Here is a 5808-nt window from a genome sequence, read left to right as displayed (position 1 = left end):
GCAGGGAGATGATCTTGTCACTATTCCTGATCCAGTCCAAGCACTAGGAGGAAGAAGAAGCCTTGAATTTGGAAGCTGTTTTGTTTTTTTCGTTGAAGCCTTTTCCCATACTTAGTTTTATTTTGAGTGTTGAATTGTCTAGGGGAAAATTAGTCTTTTACCCTTTTAATTGTTTAGTTGTTCTTTAAGTCCCCTTAATTGTTTAAGTTGTTCTTTAAGTCCCCACCCCTCCATGATTGCTAATAGGAGGGCTGAGTTGTTTTGTAATTAGATTCAGACTTGGGATTTGATTTGAAGCCTAATCCGGGTAGGATTTGGCATTAGCCTTGATCAATAAATATCATTATCATGGGAGGTTCCCCCATAGTTCATTATTCAAAAATTCTGCTTCTAGCTTTGCTGCTGATTGCTCTTTGAGTGCTTGCATTCTTGTGGATCTCAAGGTGGATAGGGTGGATGGACTCCTATGACTCCTTGCATCGTGAAGATCAGGAGGTTTCTCTCAATTACTCAAGCTGCTGCCTTTGGAGATCCTTCAAATCAGTGAGTTATTTATGCTGCAACATCCATTCTTCTTTTCATCCTCCAACCCAAACCTCCTTGATCTGTCCAGCCTTCGCTCCACTCGACCTAATTTATAATCCCATCCATCCACTAAACCCTAATCTCCATTAAACCTGCAATTTTCCCAGAAAACTCCATTGAAACCATAGCTTGGTTTTCAAGCAACCAAGTTCTAGCCACCTGATCCCCTCCAAACTTCCATCGAACTCCTTAACCATCCCCCTTTACACTCTATCCAAGTTTCAGCCTTTCATTCCTTCTCTAGCCCCCTCATCACCACACACCATTAAAACCCAAAACCCAAAGATCGTTAGAGCAATTGTGCCCTAATTTTGCAGAATTTTCAAACTCATCCAAATCCTGATATTTTTATACCATAATAACCCCCTAGACCTGCCCATTAAAGCCATATAAACTTGACCACCAAAATCTAACCCTAACCCTAGTTTGCCCTAAATTACCCAATGCTACTCCAATCGGCCAGCACTGTTAGAGAGGATTCACTGGTTTCTAGTGGGAGTTGATCCTATCTAGGACTACATTAGTTCCCATGTGTGAATGAGCCCAAATCTGAATGAGCCGAAATCTGATTTACAATACAAAAGGTAACCTTACTGATGGCCCAAACCGAGCAACACACAGCACATAAAACCTTTAATAGGAACTTAGAATCGTCTTCCTCTTCTTCTTCTTCATTTCCCTCTTCTTTATTGGGGAGGGGATAGTGTTTGTGTCTCTGTTTGTTTCCTAATCAATAACTTGCTGGTACAAGAATATTAATTGTTCTGCTGGTGTAATAGTAGTAAGATTTAGTGTGGCACAGCATATGGGAAAGTAGGAACGCTTCTTTCTTTTATAATATAGTACAGAGACATTGATATGGATCAGAGTTTCTGAAGCTGACACATGTCCCCTTGACTAAGTTACATAAATGATTGGGTACAAAGTTGAAGTTTACATGATCAAGCGAACTGCCTGAATGGCCAATCTTAATGGTTTCCTATTAGATGGATAGTCTGGCTTGCCTTCCTGTTAAGAGGGGGGGGGGGGGGGAGGGGAAGAAACAAATGAATCTATTCAATCCACAATAGGTGACCTTACTGAAGGCCCAAACCATGCAGCACACAGCACATAAAACCTTTGATAGGAACATAGAATCGTCTCCCTCTTCTTCTTCTTCTTCTTCTTCTTCTGCTTCTTCAAGTTCCTAGCTTCTTCTTTATTGGGGAGGGGGTAGGGTTTGTGTCTCTGTTTGTTTCCTAATCAATAACTTTCTGGTACAAGAATGTTAATTGTTCCATTGGTGTAATAGTAGTAAGATGTGGTTCTGTTACGTACTTGGTTGGCGGACCTAGTGTAACGAACAGATGATTCACAATGGTCCAGGATATTCACTTGAGCCAATCGTCTCAACTCTCTACTCTTGACATTTTGCTTATTCTTCCCTATCTTGATAGTTAGAAGTGAACAAGATAAGAAAGAGACAGACATGGTTCTTCGAGTGAACCAAACTCCTATATTTTAAGCAAATGCTTGATTAAATAATTCATGATAATCCTTCCCTACATCCGCAACCTCCTTTATAAAGAGACTCAATAACAACTTCCTATAACTAATGATTATTCACCCGTTAAGAGACTCCTACCGTTAAAAGATTTCTTCAAATCACTTCCTATAACATTCAACTCTTAAACAACTTCCTAGAGTTACTAAGGTGCTGCCTCATTACATGAGATACCTGGCCCACAACATCCCTTCCCCCTAAAATTTACCCTTGTCCTCAAGGGTCGGAAACCACATCTTTAATTCCTCCAAATTCTCCCAAGTTGCATCCGCAGGCGCAAGTCCCTTCCAATGCACCAGAACTTCTTCCCACTTTGTCAAACTCTACGATCCAACAAAGCTTGTGGCTGAATGATAACGGCATCTTCCTCATCATGGACGTCGGGCAACTCTCCTTGCACTCGAACATTTTCTCCAACCTTCTTCTTGACACACGATACATGAAATACGGGATGTATTTTTTACCCACTTGGTTGTTGAAGTTTGTACGCTACTTGACCCACCTTTTGAATGACTTCAAATGGTCCATAGTAATGTGGTGATAACTTGAGATTTCTTCGTAGTGCCAATGAAACTTGCCGGTAAGGTTGAAGACGTTGGTAGACGAAATCTCCTACATTGAAACTTCTGTCCGTATGGTTCTTATCATACACCTTTTTCATTCGATTCTGCCCCACTTGTAGCTATTCCCGTATTTGTTTGAGAACTTGATCTCGGGTTTTGAGGTCCTTCTCGACCGATTCCACTTGCATTGTGGCTGGGATGTATGACAAAAGTGTGGATGGGGTATGACCATAAACTCCTTTATAAGGCGTTGTTTTAGTCATGGAATGCATGCTAGTGTTGTAACAATATTCAACCCAGGCCAAGGGATCTAGCGGACCCAATCCTTTGGTTTATTGATAGTAAAGAACTGCAAGTACATCTCCACCGTTCGATTTACCATCTTCGTCTGACCGTTGGTTTGCGGATGATACGTCGATGAAAAATTGAAATGGGTTCCTTGCAAACAAAACAATTCTTTCTAAAATTGACTAGTGAAGATTGGGTCTAGGGATGTAAACGGATTGAATTCGGTCGGATAGTGGCATTATCATATTCGTATCCGATTATATTCGGACGGATTCAGATAATATCCTATCGGTTTTCGGACGGATTCGGATAATTTCCGGATAGTGATTTTTTGAATATAGGTTCTCCTAAAAGGATATGAATACGGATTGAATACGATTTTTCGACTATCCGTTGACATATTTACCGTTTTTATGATGAGGGTTAGGGTTGAGACTTAAGAGCTCAATAATTACCCTTTCTTCTACTCTTCTTAGTCATTTATTCTCTTCCGTTTTTAACTTTTGATTTTTTAATAGATACGTAATTCCATGTATCACATTGCATAAAACAATATATATAAATCAATAGCAAATCTAGAAAAAGAATCACATTATTTTAACTTATAAATTTATAAAAATAAGATAACAAAATCCAATGAGGTAACTTAAAAGGATAGACAAACACAGAGTTATATTTCAGATATTTTATTACCGTCAGACTGTTAAACGAATCGGATAATAATCGGTCGGATAGGGGGATTATCATATTCGTATCCGATTAGTTTCGGACAGATTCGGATTCTCCTAAACAGATATGAACACGGATCGAATACGGATTTACGAATATCCATTTACATCCCTAACTGGGTCTCTATCACAAATAATATTCTTAGGCATGTCATACAATTTGAAAATATTATCAAAGAATAATTGAACCACCAATATGGATGAGTATGGGTGAGAGATAGGAATGAAATGTGCGAACTTTGAAAGATGATCTACCACCATAAATATTGTAGATTTACCCCTCGAAATTGAGAGTCCATCTATAAAATCCATGGAAATTTCCGTCCATACCTGCTAAGGAATTGGAAATGGTTGAAGCAGGCCTGCCAATGAGGTATTTTCCCATTTTGGACGTTGGCATGTGTCGCATCGTTGGATGTTCTCCCTAATACTTCTCATATTTCTCCAATAAAAAATTGATTGTATCCGCTGAAGGGTCTTATGATAGCCTTCGTGTGTGCTTGAATGCATCTCTTCCAAGATAGTTGGAACTAGAGGAGATTCTTCTAGCAAATAAATTCTATTTTTGAAAAACAGAACTCCTTCCTTATCACTCCATGGGCCCAAAACCTCTCCTTGTTGTATGCGTTGCCTTATGTCTTAAAACTCTGAACTATTCTTCACCTCTTCTTTGATTAGGTCAAGCCAATGTGGGATCAGACTAGGTATTGCAAAATTCTCTCCCTTTTCTTCTCTTCTAGATAACGCAACTACCACCACATTTTCTTTTCCTGTTTTGTAGGAAATTAGAAAATCATGACCCATTAGTTTGACTAACCATCTCTATTGGGTCGGTGTGTTGATCTTCTGATCTCATAGGTATTTCAAGCTTCTTTGATCCGTTCTCACAATAAATTGTTGACATAATAAATAATGCCTCCAACGTTGCATTGCAAGAACTAGAGCTAGCATTTCTTTTTCATAGGTGTATAAAATTAAAATTTTACCTTGCAATGCATGGTTGATGAAAGCTATTGGCTGTTTTTCTTACATCAACACTCCTCCAATACCAGATCCGGAAGCGTCACACTCGATCTCGAAAGATTTAGAAAAATCTGGAAGTGCCAACACAGGGCCTGTGTCATTATTTGTTTGAGTTGCACAAATGCTTCTTCAGACCTTGGCTCCCATTTCAAACCTCCTTTCTTCAACATGTTGGTGAGAGGAGCTGCAATTTTATCATAATTTTGGATGAATTTACGGTAGTATCCAATCAACCCCAAAAATCCTCGCAATGCTTTTTCTGACCGTGGCTTGGGTCACTCAAGCATGGCTGTTATTTTCTCTTGGTCTACTGCCCCTCCTTGTTGATGACATGCCCCAGATACTTCACCTTTTGTTGACAGAAAATACATTTTTCGAAAGGTTGCTAATTCGGGCAGGTCACCAACTGAATTAAGCGAGCAACACTCCAAGGGTCTTTTCTTCAACTGCAATGAAAAATGGAACCCTGGCTATCGGTGTAAAAAGCACTTTTTAATTGAAGGAGTATGGTCAGAAAGTGAGGAAGATGAGGCTGCTGTGAATGAAGAACCAGAAGAAGAAATACCAGAAATCTCTATTCATACCATTTCAGGGACAAGAAACCCTCAAACCATGCGGGTACAAGGGAGGTTAGGCCACAAAAGGGTAACATTTTTTATTGATTCTGGCAGTACTCATAATTTTTTGAATACTAATATTATCAAGAAAATGGGATTGGTTCCTAATGGTGAAGGAAAATTCGAAGTAGTTGTAGCCAATGGAGAGAAGTTAACGAGCTCTGGACATTGCAAAGGAGTTTATATGGTGTTGCAAGGAATCCCAATTATAGTCGATCTATACTTACTGCCAATCTGCCATTAGAGGGATATGATTGTCTTGGGAGCTCAATGGTTGAGTACATTGGGTCCCATTATGTGGGATTTCTCTAACTTACAGATGTGAACTACAAGGTTTGAAATCAGCAGAGGATAAAGTGGTGGACTTTGCAGAGTTTAACAAGGAGTTTTAGAAGAAAAAAAAGGGCCACTTACTTCACTTTTATTCCCTATCCATGTAGGTGCAACACAAACAAGGTATT

The sequence above is a fragment of the Telopea speciosissima genome, chromosome 2, assembly GCF_018873765.1.
Source record: "Telopea speciosissima isolate NSW1024214 ecotype Mountain lineage chromosome 2, Tspe_v1, whole genome shotgun sequence".
Taxonomy (NCBI): Eukaryota; Viridiplantae; Streptophyta; class Magnoliopsida; order Proteales; family Proteaceae; genus Telopea; species Telopea speciosissima.
The sequence above is the reverse complement of the archived record's forward strand: the minus strand, read 5'-3'. Positions refer to the sequence as shown.